We start from the raw sequence: 15356 nt of genomic DNA on the forward strand, positions 1-15356 counted from the left end.
TCCGACCCCTGTGCGGGGTCGGCCATGCGGTACGCGACTTTCGCGCCAAAGTCGCGTTTCAATGACGCGAAAAGCGCCATTTCTCAGCCAATGAAGGTGAACGCAGAGTGTGGGCAGCGTGATGACATAGGTCCTGGTCCCCACCATCTTAGAGAAGGGCATTGCAGTGATTGGCTTGCTGTCTGCGGCGTCACAGGGGCTATAAAGGGGCGTTCCCGCCGACCGCCATCTCACTGCTGCTGATCTGAGCTTAGGGAGAGGTTGCTGCCGCTTCGTCAGAAGCAGGGAGAGCGTTAGGCAGGGTCCATTAACCACCAAACCGCTTGTGCTGTAGCGATTTCCACTGTCCAACACCACCTTCGGTGTGCAGGGACAGTGGAAGCTACATTTTTTTTTTTCCTCTCAACGCTGTAGCTCATTGGGCTGCCCTAGAAGGCTCCCTGATAGCTGTATTGCTGTGTGTACGCCACTGTGCAAACCAACTGCTTTTTTCAAAGCACATATCCTCTTGTTCCTTCCTTTCTGCACAGCTATCTTTTTTGTTTGTCCACACTTTTTATTTAATTTGTGCATCAGTCCACTCCTTATTGCTGCCTGCCATACCTGGCTGAGATTACTGCAGGGAGATAGTAATTGTAGGACAGTCCCTGTTTTTTTTTTTTTTTTGTGGGAGATTAAGATTGGCATTTCTGCTAGAGTGCCATCCCAGTGTGTGCCATCTCTCACTCATTGGGCCATAGAAAGCCTATTTATTTTTTTGCTTGATTTGGGTTCTAAAATCTACCTGAAAAAAAATCACTACATCAATCAGTGGGAGAAAAATATTGGCCTCAGTCAGGGCTTGTGTGCCACTCCTGACTCCTGTGTGTGCCATCTCTCACTCAGTGGGCCATAGAAAGCCTATTTATTTTTTTGCTTGATTTGGGTTCTAAAATCTACCTGAAAAAAATCACTACATCAATCAGTGGGAGAAAAATATTGGCCTCAGTCAGGGCTTGTGTGCCACTCCTGACTCCTGTGTGTGCCATCTCTCACTCAGTGGGCCATAGAAAGCCTTTTTTTATTATTATTATTATTTGGTTTCTAAATTGTCCCTGAAAAAAACATTTTATCTTATTTGGTTTCTAAAGTCTCCCTGAAAAAAAATAAAAAAATAAAAAAACAGTGGGAGATTAATATTGCCCTTTCTGCTTGTGTGCCAGTCTTGACTCCTGGGTGTGCCATCTCTCTCTCTCTCTCTCAAATTGTGGGCCATAGAAAGCCTATTTATTTTTTTGCTTGATTTGGGTTCTAAAATCTACCTTAAAAAAATCACTACATCAATCAGTGGGAGAAAAATATTGGCCTCAGTCAGGGCTTGTGTGCCACTCCTGACTCCTGTGTGTGCCATCTCTCACTTAGTGGGCCATAGAAAGCCTATTTATTTTTTTGCTTGATTTGGGTTCTAAAATCTACCTGAAAAAAAATCACTACATCAATCAGTGGGAGAAAAATATTGGCCTCAGTCAGGGCTTGTGTGCCACTCCTGACTCCTGTGTGTGCCATCTCTCACTCAGTGGGCCATAGAAAGCCTATTTATTTTTTTGCTTGATTTGGGTTCTAAAATCTACCTGAAAAAAAATCACTACATCAATCAGTGGGAGAAAAATATTGGCCTCAGGGCTTGTGTGCCACTCCTGACTCCTGTGTGTGCCATCTCTCACTCAGTGGGCCATAGAAAGCCTTTTTTTTATTATTATTTGGTTTCTAAATTGTCCCTGAAAAAATCATTTTATCTTATTTGGTTTCTAAAGTCTCCCTGAGAAAAAAAAAAAAAAATAGGTGGTAGATTAATACTGACATTTGTGCTTGAGTGACAGTCCTGAGTGTGTGGCATCTCTGTGATTTGGTGCCACAGAAAACAGAGTGTGTAACATTGTGCCTGATTTTCCTTGTGGTCTCACCAACCTGTTAAGGGATATTGAAATCATACTGAAGTTATAGCTCACCGTGTAAGTTGTTTGACAGCAACAAATAAAGTTACTTTGGTTAAGTTTTTAAAACAATGAGGAAGTCTGGTGCAAGAGGTCGTGGCCGTGGGTGTTCATTGTCAGCTGGTAATGATGGTAGTGGAGCATCAGGTGGTCGTGGGGATAAAAATATTCCACCTAAGTCTGGAGCTGTGGAGCCAGTTTCGTCGTCTGGCTACACAAGGCCTCGAAAGCTCTCTTTTCTGGGAGTAGGAAAACCGCTTTTAAAGCCGGAGCAGCAACAGCAAGTTTTGGCTTACATTGCAGACTCAGCCTCTAGCTCTTTTGCCTCCTCTTCTGAAACTGGTAAATGTAAAAGCAGCGCGTCACTTGTGGATGTTCACGGTCAGGGACAAGTCGCTTCCTTGTCCTCTTCAGTAAAAACTACAACAAGAGAGAAGGATGCAGCAGGCGACACAACGGGTTACTCCATGGAGCTCTTTACACATACCGTCCCTGGCTTAGAAAGTGAAACACTTAACAGGCCATGCCCATTACAAGTAGATTCTGACATGGAGTGCACTGATGCACAGCCAGAGTACTATGCTGCTCCTTTGACTCAGACCACAACATTGCCCTCTCAGGGTACTGATCCACAATCAGACCCTGATGAGACTATGTTGCCCCGCCACGAACGCTATACCACCGACCGACACAGTGACACAGACGAAGTTGCACACGAGCTCGAAGAGGAGGTAATAGATGACCCAGTTGTTGACCCCGATTGGCAGCCATTGGGGGAACGGTGCAGGCGGCAGTAGTTCAGAAGCGGAGGTGGAGGAGGGGCCGCAGCAGGCATCAACATCGCAACAGGGCCCGTATCTGGCCCAAAACGCTTGTCAAAGCCAAAACCTGTTGGAGGACAGCGTGGCCATCCGGTTAAAGCTCAGTCTGCAATCCCTGAAAAGGGATCCGATGCTAGGAAGAGTGCAGTCTGGCATTTTTTTAAACAACATCCAATTGATCAGCGCAAAGTCATCTGTCAAAAATGTTCAACTAGCTTAAGCAGAGGTCAGAATCTGAAAAGTCTCAATACTAGTTGCATGCATAGACACTTAACCACCATGCATTTTCAAGCCTGGACTAACTACCAAACGTCCCTTAAGGTTGTAGCACCCTCGGCCAATGAAGCTAGTCAACGCAACATCCCTTCCGTCACTGTAAGGCAGGGGCTGACTGGCCCAGGTGGCAAAGAGGCAAATGCCCCCTGGGCCACTCCCCCAGCAGCTGTTCAGGGCCGGCTGCCTGGTGGTGGCTACAGCCACACAGCAAATTGTGCGCAGCCATGTCCGCTGTACTGTGATGCGGTCGGCAGCAGACATAGCCGCATCACAGTTAGCGCACACGTCTGCGCTGGGGCCGGGAGCTATGCTTGGCTGTCACCTTGATGGCTGCACAGCTCCTGCTCCCTTCATGTTCTCTATACTTCCAGGTTAGGTGTCGAACATGCGCGATGGCATCATCACGCACGCGCCGTCATGTCCCGAAAGCTAGAAGCAGAGAGGTGCTGCAGGGGAGCGACTGGTTGAGGTAAGTATGAAAAACTTTTTTGTTTTCTTTATAAAATAAATTTAATGGTGGGTAACTGCAAGTGATTAAGTGGGGGGGGGTGTAAGGAGACTGCACATGATGGAATTTGGGGGTTAAAGGAGACTGCACATAATGGAGTGAGGGGATAAGTGGGGCTGTACATGATGAAGGGGGAGTGGGGCTGTACATGATGAAGGGGGAGTGAGACTGTACATGATGAAGGGAGAGTGGGGCTGCGCATGAAGTGGGGGGGTAAGGGGGACTGCACATGATGAAGTGGGGAGAGTGGGGCTGTACATGGTGGAATGGGGCCGCACATGATGATGTGGGGGTAAGGGGGATTGCGCATGATGAAGGGAGAGTGGGGCTGTGCATGAAGTAAGGGTAAGGGGGACTGCACATGATGAAATGGGAGGGAGTAAGGGGGACTGCACATGATGAAATGGGAGGGAGTAAGGGGGACTGCACATGATGAAATGGGAGGGAGTAAGGGGGACTGCACATGATGAAATGGGAGGGAGTAAGGGGGACTGCACATGATGAAATGGGAGGGAGTAAGGGGGACTGCACATGATGAAATGGGAGGGAGTAAGGGGGACTGCACATGATGAAGTGGGAGGGAGTAAGGGGGACTGCATATGATGAATTGCGTGTTAAGGGGGACTGCACATGATGAAGTGGGGGTAAGGTGAACTACACATGAAGTGGGGGGGTAATGAGGACTGCACATGATAAAGTGAGAGGTAAGATGGACTGCACATGAAGTGGGGGGTAAGGGTAACTGCACATGATGAAGTGGGTGGGTAATGGGGACTGCACATGATGAAGTGGGGGGAAGGGGACTGCAAGACTGCACATGATGAAGTGTGCCTGAGGTGGGACTGCTCATGATTAAATGGAAGGGGGATAGGGGGCTGCAAATGATGAAGGGGCACTGCAGGTGAAGCGAGGGGGGTGATAGGGGACTGCAATGAATGAAGTAAGGGGACTTCAAATTAAAGTGGGGGGACTGCAAATTCAGTGTGAGGGACAGGGGACAGCAATTTAATTGAAGGTGGGGGTGGGGAGAGCAAATGATCATTGAAGAGGGGGTGGGGAGAGCAAATGATGATCTAGGGGAAAAACAAATAATGAATTTTAAGGGTGGGGGAGTAAATGATGTATTGAATGTGGGGTAGAGCAGTTGATAATGAATAGAGGGTGGGAGAGAAAGACATGACAATGAATTGGGGCGGGAGGGGCATGTAACTATAATGAATCGGGGTTAGGGTTAGAGTGGTAGGTACATAGTGGGGGGGCGTTGAGGATGAAGTGACTGGTAATGAATTGCGGGAAAGAGTACAGGTGCTAATTAATTTATATATTAAATGGGGAAAGTGGCTATTTATAGTTAGTGGGTGCACAGTGGTGGATTATAATTTATATTTGGAATGGTGGGTTAATAATAATAAATAATAATTATAATTTATTTCTATAGTGCCAACATATTCCGCAACACTTTACATTTTAGAGGGGACTTGTACAGACAATGGACATTAAGCATAACAATAAACACATAGATCAACAGATACCAAAAGGAATGAGGGCCCTTCTCGCAAGTTTACAATCTATGAGGTTGCATAATAACCAATTATATATTGATTGTGGGTGCACCTCTGTATTGAGATGTGTAGTGTAGAAGAAAGGGAAAAAGTGGGGAATGTGCTCTGGAAGCGGTGCTCTAGGTAACTGTTATTTTGTGCAGAGACGAGTCCTGGCTGGAAGAAATGATGGCGGTCTGTGCTGGATGAAAATGAAAAGCAAAGATGACTTCAGCTAGAGACGTCACTAGTGAGTCAGTGTATTACCTATACACTGACACTATACACTGTATATTATATACAAAGCTCCTGTGTATAATGTCACTGGCAGTGGTGATCACTGTATTACCTGTACACCGACACCTTATACAGATCTCCTGTGTATAATGTCACGAGTGATCACTGTATTATCTTTACACTGACAGTAAATACAGAGTTCCTGTATACAATGGCACTTAGCATTGTGGTTTTTTTAAATTAATGATCAGTATTGTAGTATACAAGTAGTAAAAGGTGTACACTCCCTGAAAGGAGTTATGTCGCTTATCCATGTTATGTAAATAAAAGCTTATAACCTGACGTTAAATTCATCCGTTGGTTGTATAAATTATTCTTTTGAAAGTTGAAACCTTCCAAAATGTGGTTTAGGCTACGAAAATAAATTGGCATCAATGCAGAAATATTGATCAGTTAATGGACACAGAATGGTCAGATTTTATTAAGACAAAAGTTTTGTCGCCTGGTCATATAATGCACCCAATCCTAGTTTACATCCTCACATGTGCTCAGTAAATGATCGGTTAATTAGTGTGTGTGTGTGTGTGTGTGTGTGTGTATAAAAAGAAACCCAGCACCCCAGACCTTCACTTGAACTGCAACTTAGGCTCTGACAACATGCCAAAAATCCACCCTGGGACCAAAGCCTGGATTATCAAGAGACCAGATCCACTGCAGAGGTGGCGGGCACCTTTAATGTGTCTCAGGGTCAAGTACATTAAAAAAAGATTTGAAGAGACTGGAGATGTGTTTGATAAGCCCAGGTCCGGCAGAACCCGCAAGACAACTGCTCAGGAGGAATGTTTTTTGGTTAGAAAATCCAAAGCAAGCCCCTCTTCCAATGCAGCAGAGCTCCAACAGGTCTGGTCACCTCAAGTCCCTGTGTCAACTAGAACAGTTTGTATGATTCTGTCTCGAAATGGCCTCCATGGTCGTATCAGTGCCAGAAGCCAGAACTAAACAAAAGGCAAATAAAAAAACCACGTGACATTTGCAAAGCCCCACAGCCTGCTAAACAGATGGACGCTGGAAAAGTGGCAGAAGGTGGATTTCTCTGATGAATCTTCAGTAGAATTACAGCACAGCAGCTGCAAATACTGCAGGAGACCTACTAAAGTCCGTATGGCTCCAAAATACACCCAGAAAACAGTTACATTTGGTGGTGGAAAGATCATGGTCTGGGGTTACATTCAGTATGGGGGTGTGCAAAACGTTTGCAAGGTGGAAGGCAATATCAATAGCCTAAAATATCAAGAAGTATTAGCTACCTCTTATATTCCAAATCATAAAAGGGGTCAAATTCTGCAGCAGGATGGTGCTCCATCTCATACATTCATCTCTACAACAAAGTTCCTCCTGGCAAAAAAGATCAAGGTGCTCAAGGACTGGCCAGCCCAGTCACCAGACATGAACATCATTGAGCATGTTTGGGGTAGGATGAAAGAGGAAGTTTGGAAGACAAAACCAAAGAATCTAGATGAACTCTGGGCGGCATGTAAGATGGCATTCTTTGCTACTCCTGATGACTTCATTAATAAATTGTATGAATCATTGTTGAACCGCATGGATGCAGTCCTTCAAGCTCATGGAAGTCCCACAAAATATTAACCCTTTCATGACCGTGGGATTTTTCATTTTTCCGTGTTCGTTTTTCGCTCCCCTCCTTTCCAGAGCCATAACTTTTTTATTTTTCCGTCAATTTAGCCATGTGAGGGCTTATTGTTTGCGGGACGAGTTGTACTTTTGAACGACATCATTGGTTTTACCATGTAGTGTACTAGAAAACGGGAAAAAAATTCCAAGTGCGGTGAAATTGCAAAAAAAGTGCAATCCCACACTTGTTTTTTGCTTGGCTTTTTTGCTAGGTTCACTAAATGCTAAAACTGACCTGCCAATATGATTCTCCAGGTCATTGTGAGTTCATAGACACCTAACATGACTAGGTTATTTTTTACCTAAGTGGTGAAAAAAAATTCCAAACTTTGCTTAAAAAAAAAAAAAAATTGAGCCATTTTCCGATACTCGTAGCATCTCCATTTTTCATGATCCAATGTCGCGGCGACCAAAAAATCGTAATTCTGGCGTTTCGATTTTTTTTCTCGTTATGCCGTTTAGCGATCAGGTTAATGCTTTTTTTTATTGATCGGGTGATTCTGAACGTGGCGATACCAAATATGTGTAGATTTGATTTTTTTTTTTTTTTATTGATTTATTTTGATTGGGGCGAAAGGGGGGTGATTTAAACTTTTATATTTTTTTTAATTTTTTCACATTTTTTTAACATTTTTTTTTTAACTTTTGCCATGCTTCAATAGCCTCCATGGGAGGCTAGAAGCAGGCACAGCACGATCGCCTCTGCTACATAGTAGCGATCTGCTGTTCGCTGCTATGTAGCAGAAATGCAGGTGTGCTGTGAGCGCCGACCACAGGGTGGCGCTCACAGCTACCGGCGATCAGTAACCATAGAGGTCTCAAGGACCTCTATGGTTACTGTCCTGACACATCGCCGACCCCCGATCATGTGACGGGGGTCGGCGATGACGTCATTTCCGGCCGCCCGGCCGGATGCGGTAGTTAAATGCCTCTGTCTGCATTTGGCAGCGGCATTTAACTAGTTAATAGCGGCGGGTGAATCGCGATTTCACCCGCCGCTATTGTGGGCACATGTCAGCTGTTCAAAACAGCTGACATGTCCCGGCTTTGATGCGGGCTCACCGCGGAGCCCTGCATCAAAGCAGGGGAGCCGACATCGGACGGTATAGTACGTCCGATGTCGGTAAGGGGTTAAATATGACTCTAATAGCACCACAACTTCATTCACCAATGTTATGCAACATATATTTGTATTTTAAGTTTATTATTTGTTTGAATATCACATTACTTTCTGTGGGCGTCAAAACTTTTGTCTGGCCAAAATCTGACCATTCTGTGTCCATTAACTGATCAATATTTCTGCATTGATGACCATTTATTTTCTTAACCTAAACCACATTTCGGAGGGTTTCAGCTTTCAAAAGAATAATTTATACAACCAATGGATGAATTTAACGCCAGGTTATAAGCTTTTATTTACATAACATGGATAAGCGACATAACTCCTGTCAGGGAGTGTATGGTGGCATCATTGGTCTTTGTATAGAGTGTAGTTTCATGTAGAGGTAATGGTGATATTATTATAATATGTATTCGCTGTGTAGTGGTGATAGTACTAGGCACTGTGTAGCCATATGTATGTTTGTAAGTAAGCTCCGTTATGACACCATATCTAAGCAGTAAGCTTGGTTCTGGTACTGTATCAATGTAGTAATCTAGATCAGGGGTGTCAAACTGCATTCCTCAAGGGCTGCAAACAGGTCATGTTTTCAGGATTTCCTTGTATTGCACAGGTGATCATTTAATCACCTGCACAGAATGATTCCAGCACCTTGTGCAATGAGAAGGAAATCTTGAAAACACACATGGTTTGAGGCCCTCGAGGAATGCAGTTTGACACCCCTGATCTAGATTATGGTACCGTGTGTATGTCGTAATCTCGGTTCTACTCCAGTTTCTATGTAGCAGGCTTGGTTCCATGTAGTAGACTTATTAAGCTCGGTTCTGCTCCCTTATCTCTGTAGTAAGCTCGGTTCTGCTCCCATATCTCCGTAGTAAGCTCGGTTCTGCTCCCATATCTCCGGAGTAAGCTCGGTTCTGCTCCCATATCTCTGGAGTAAGCTCGGTTCTGTTCCCATATCTCCGTAGTAAGCTCCGTTCTGCTCCCATATCTCCGGAGTAAGCTCGGTTCTGCTCCCATATCTCTGGATTAAGCTCGGTTCTGCTCCCATATCTCCGTAGTAAGCTCGGTTCTGCTCCCATATCTCCGGAGTAAGCTCGGTTCTGCTCCCATATCTCTGGAGTAAGCTCGGTTCTGTTCCCATATCTCTGGAGTAAGCTCGGTTCTCCTCCCATATCTCTATAGTAAGCTCGGTTCTGTTCCCATATCTCTGCAGTAAGCTTGGTTCTGTTCCCATATCTCTGCAGTAAGCTTGGTTCTCCCATATCTCTGCAGTAAGCTCCGTTCTGTTCCCATATCTCTGGAGTAAGCTCGGTTCTGTTCCCATATCTCTGCAGTAAGCTCGGTTCTCCTCCCATATCTCTATAGTAAGCTCTGTTCTGCTCACATATCTCTGTAGTAAGCTCCGTTCTGTTCCCATATCTCTGGAGTAAGCTCGATTCTGCTACCATATCTCTGGAGTAAGCTTGGTTCTGCTACCATATCTATGCAGCAAGCTCCGTTCTGTTCCCATATCTGTGTACCAGCCTGTTTTTAAAGCCTATTATCTCTGCTACTTTAATGCAGTGGCCAGATATAAGCAGAGAAAAGGAGGGCCACCGCCTTGTGATTGCCCCCCAGGCTGAAAAGTGCCAGCCAGCCCCTGCTGTAAGGCCACCATTTTCCGCACCACCGGCAGTATCTGTGCAGGTTTCTTTGCCAGCCAAAAGCAGTCAGGGTCAGGGAATCACCAGTTTTGTAGGAGGAAATATTGCATCTAGGGCACCGGCGGAAACAATACCGTCTCCAACCGTCTCTCAGTCTGCTATGTCCACCGGCACACCCGAAAGTTACACGATCTCCAGCTCTCCAGTCCAGCTCACACTACATGAGACTCTGGTTAAAAAAAGGAAGTACTTATCCTCGCATCCGCGTACACAGGGTTTTAACGCCCACATAGCTAGACTAATCTCGTTAGAGATGATGCCCTACCGGTTAGTTGAAAGCGAAGCTTTCAAAGCCCTGATGGAGTACGCTGAACCACGATACGAGCTACCCAGTCGACACTTTTTTTCCAGAAAAGCCATCCCAGCCCTGCACCAGCATGTTAAACAGCGCATCGTCCATGCACTCAGGCAATCTGTGAGTACAAAGGTGCACCTGACTACAGATGCATGGACCAGTAGGCATGGCCAGGGACGTTATGTGTCCATCACGGCACACTGGGTGAATGTGGTGGATGCAGGGTCCACAGGGGACATCAATTTCGGGACAGTTGTGCCTAGCCCACGGTCTAGGAAACAGTTGGCTGTAGGCGTTCGCACCCCCTCCTCCTCGTCCTCCTGCAGAAGCTACAGCTCTTCCACAGACCGCAGTCGGCCAACCACTCCATCGGCAGATGACACTGTTGCACACCAGTTGTCCCATTATGGGCCAGCTACTGGCAAGCGTCAGCAGGCTGTATTGGCTATGAAGTGTTTGGGTGACAACAGACACACCGCGGAAGTTCTGTCCGAGTTCTTGCAACAAGAAACGCAGTCGTGGCTGGGCACAGTAGATCTTGAGGCAGGCAAGGTAGTGAGTGATAACGGAAGGAATTTCATGGCTGCCATCTCCCTTTCCCAACTGAAACACATTCCTTGCCTGGCTCACACCTTAAACCTGGTGGTGCAGTGCTTATTGAAAACTTATCCTGGGTTCTCCGACCTGCTCCTCAAAGTACGTGGACTTTGCTCACATATCCGACGTTCGCCTGTACACTCCAGCCGTATGCAGACCTATCAGCGGTCTTTGAACCTTCCCCAGCATCGCCTAATCATAGACGTTGCAACAAGGTGGAACTCAACACTGCACATGCTTCAGAGACTGTGCCAACAGAGGCAGGCTGTTATGTTTTTGTGGGAGGATACACATACACGGGCAGGCAGTAGGATGGCAGACATGGAGTTGTCAGGTGTGCAGTGGTCGAAGATACAAGACATGTGTCAAGTCCTTCAGTGTTTTGAGGAATGCACACGGCTGGTTAGTGCAGACAACGCCAAAATAAGCATGAGCATCCCCCTAATGTGTCTGCTGATGCAAAGTTTGACGCACATAAAGGATCAGGCGTCTGCACCAGAGGAAGAGGAAAGCCTTGATGACAGTCAGCCATTGTCTGGTCAGGGCAGTGTACAGGACGAGGTAGCGGGCGAAGAGGAGGTGGAGGACGAGGAGGATGATGGGGATGAGTATATTTTTAATGCGGAAGCTTTCCCGGGGGCACTGGAAATTGGTTGCGTGCCAAGGCCGGGTTCTGGTTTTTTGAGGGACACAAGTGACGTAGATTTGCCTGAAACTGCCCCTCAACCAATCACAACCGGAGATTTGACAACTGGAACTTTGGCCCACATGGCGGATTATGCCTTACGTATCCTAAAAAGGGACACACGCATTACGAAAATGATGAACTATGACGATTACTGGTTGGCCTGCCTCCTTGATCCACGCTATAAAGGCAAATTGCAAAATATTATGCCACATGAGAACTTGGAACTAATATTAGCAACCAAACAATCAACTCTTGTTGACCGTTTGCTTCAGGCATTCCCAGCACACAGCGCACGTGATCGTTCTCACACGAGCTCCAGGGGGCAGCAGACTAGGAGTGTTAGGGGTGCACACATCAGAACTGGCGTTGGACAGAGGGGTTTTCTGACCAGGTTGTGGAGTGATTTTGCTATGACCGCAGACAGGACAGGTACTGCTGCATCAATTGAAAGTGACAGGAGACAACATTTGTCCAGTATGGTTACTAACTATTTTTCATCCCTTATCGATGTTCTCCCTCAACCGTCATTCCCATTTGATTACTGGGCATCAAAATTAGACACCTGGCCAGAATTGGCAGAATATGCATTGCAGGAGCTTGCTTGCCTGGCAGCAAGTGTCCTATCAGAAAGAGTATTCAGTGCTGCAGGTTCAATATTAACCGAAAAAAGGACTCGTCTGGCTACCCAAAATGTTGATGATCTAACATTCATTAAAATGAACCACAACTGGATTTCGAAATCTTTTGCCCCACCTTGCCCGGCCGACACCTAGCTTTCCTATGAAAAGCTCTTGCCTGTGGACTACTGTGAATTACTTTTCTAATGTCTAATTTTCTGCAGCTGATTGTCCAGCATACGACATGTTTACACCTCCCTAAATGGCCAAACTCACCACACGGGGCCGTGGTATCGCGACTTGGTGCAAGCACCCGTGAGACTGCTGTTTGTCTGAAGAGGTGGGTGTGCTCGCTTTTGGTCGACGGCATTGCTACTGGGTCCCTCATAGTACAATAAAGTGTCTCTGGCGGTGGTGGTGCGCACCCAACGTCAGACACACTGTTGTAACATGAGGGGCCCTGGGCCTGTACCGCCGGCCACAAGAGAGTTCACCCACCCCCAGGTCAAACATTGCTCTACCACTTCCACAGTTATCTCTCACACTTCCACCAATGTTTAGTCTATGCGCTGACATCCTTCCATACCTGCCACTGACAATACCATTGTGTTGACATGTATGATGGTACTTATCATAGTCAGGGGCAGTGTCCTCTATTTACCACAGTAAATACTTTGCGCTAAATTAGTATGTCTGAAACAACGCAGAGGATCCCACCCCTGAACCTAATGATTGCACCCTTTAGTGTTTTTGTTTTGTTTTAATGCGAGACATTCACATTTATTTGTTGTTTTTGACTACTAACTGGCAGACACTCATTACAATCGGCCTCCGTTGACCAGACCACTGCTGCCCGTGTACCCCTGGAACCTATTTTACAGTGCCTACAGCCAGCCCATTTTATTATGTTAGGCCTTCGAAGCCTGTCTGCGGTCCCTCCTTCCACTAGGCCTCCACTGACCTGACCACTGCTGCCCGTGTACCCCTGGAACCAATTATAAAGTGCCTACAGCCAGCCCATTTTATTATGTTAGGCCTTCGAAGCCTGTCTGCGGTCCCTCCTTCCACTAGGCCTCCACTGACCTGACCACTGCTGCCCGTGTACCCCTGGAACCAATTATAAAGTGCCTACAGCCAGCCCATTTTATTATGTTAGGCCTTCGAAGCCTGTCTGCGGTCCCTCCTTCCACTAGGCCTCCACTGACCAGACCACTGCTGCCCGTGTACCCCTGGAACCAATTATAAAGTGCCTACAGCCAGCCCATTTTATTATGTTAGGCCTTCGAAGCCTGTCTGCGGTCCCTCCTTCCACTAGGCCTCCACTGACCTGACCACTGCTGCCCGTGTACCCCTGGAACCAATTATAAAGTGCCTACAGCCAGCCCATTTTATAATGTTAGGCCTTTGAAGCCTGTCTGCGGTCCCTCCTTCCACTAGGCCTCCACTGACCTGACCACTGCTGCCCGTGTACCCCTGGAACCAATTATAAAGTGCCTACAGCCAGCCCATTTTATTATGTTAGGCCTTCGAAGCCTGTCTGCGGTCCCTCCTTCCACTAGGCCTCCACTGACCAGACCACTGCTGCCCGTGTACCCCTGGAACCTATTTTACAGTGCATAGAGCCTATTTCTTTATTTTATTTAATATTAATAAAGCCATGATGGACTACGCTGTACCACGCTATGAGCTACCCAGTTGACAATTCTTTTGCGAGAAAAGCCATCCCACCCCTCCACCAGCATGTTAAAGACCACATTGTCCTTTCATTCTGTCAATCTGTGAGTCCAAAGGTACACCTGACAACAGACACATGGAGCGGTAGGCATGGCCACGGAAGGTTACGTGTCCTTTTTGGCGCAATGGGTTAATGTATTGGATGCATGGTCCACACAGGGGACAGCCTGGTAAGTCTGTCTGCAGTCCCTAATTCAAGTTGTCCTCAAATGAATAAATCTGAGCTTCCACCTTCTGGCTCTCATTAACTGCTGTTTTTTAAAAAATTGGTGGTTCCGGCCTACTAACGGTGTCTGCCCCTGCCTGGTGTTGTCCTCAACTGAATAAAGCTGAGCTTCTACCTTCTGGCTCTGATTAACTGCTGTTTTTTAAAAAATTGGTGGTTCCGGCCTACTAACGGTGTCTGCCCCTGCCTGGTGTTGTCCTCAAATGAATAAATCTGAGCTTCCACCTTCTGGCTCTCATTAACTGCTGTTTTTTAAAAAATTGGTGGTTCCGGCCTACTAACGGTGTCTGCCCCTGCCTGGTGTTGTCCTCAACTGAATAAAGCTGAGCTTCTACCTTCTGGCTCTGATTAACTGCTGTTTTTTAAAAAATTGGTGGTTCCGGCCTACTAACGGTGTCTGCCCCTGCCTGGTGTTGTCCTCAACTGAATAAAGCTGAGCTTCTACCTTCTGGCTCTGATTAACTGTTGTTTTTTAAAAAATTGGTGGTTCCGGCCTACTAACGGTGTCTGCCCCTGCCTGGTGTTGTCCTCAACTGAATAAAGCTGAGCTTCTACCTTCTGGCTCTGATTAACTGTTGTTTTTTAAAAAATTGGTGGTTCCGGCCTACTAACGGTGTCTGCCCCTGCCTGGTGTTGTCCTCAACTGAATAAAGCTGAGCTTCTACCTTCTGGCTCTGATTAACTGCTGTTTTTTAAAAAATTGGTGGTTCCGGCCTACTAACGGTGTCTGCCCCTGCCTGGTGTTGTCCTCAACTGAATAAAGCTGAGCTTCTACCTTCTGGCTCTGATTAACTGCTGTTTTTTAAAAAATTGGTGGTTCCGGCCTACTAACGGTGTCTGCCCCTGCCTGGTGTTGTCCTCAACTGAATAAAGCTGAGCTTCTACCTTCTGGCTCTGATTAACTGCTGTTTTTTAAAAAATTGGTGGTTCCGGCCTACTAACGGTGTCTGCCCCTGCCTGGTGTTGTCCTCAACTGAATAAAGCTGAGCTTCTACCTTCTGGCTCTGATTAACTGTTGTTTTTTAAAAAATTGGTGGTTCCGGCCTACTAACGGTGTCTGCCCCTGCCTGGTGTTGTCCTCAACTGAATAAAGCTGAGCTTCTACCTTCTGGCTCTGATTAACTGTTGTTTTTAAAAAAATTGGTGGTTCCGGCCTACTAACGGTGTCTGCCCCTGCCTGGTGTTGTCCTCAACTGAATAAAGCTGAGCTTCTACCTTCTGGCTCTGATTAACTGTTGTTTTTTAAAAAATTGGTGGTTCCGGCCTACTAACGGTGTCTGCCCCTGCCTGGTGTTGTCTTCAACTGAATAAAGCTGAGCTTCTAC

This window comes from Ranitomeya variabilis, chromosome 4, assembly GCF_051348905.1.
Source record: "Ranitomeya variabilis isolate aRanVar5 chromosome 4, aRanVar5.hap1, whole genome shotgun sequence".
NCBI lineage: Eukaryota > Metazoa > Chordata > Amphibia > Anura > Dendrobatidae > Ranitomeya > Ranitomeya variabilis.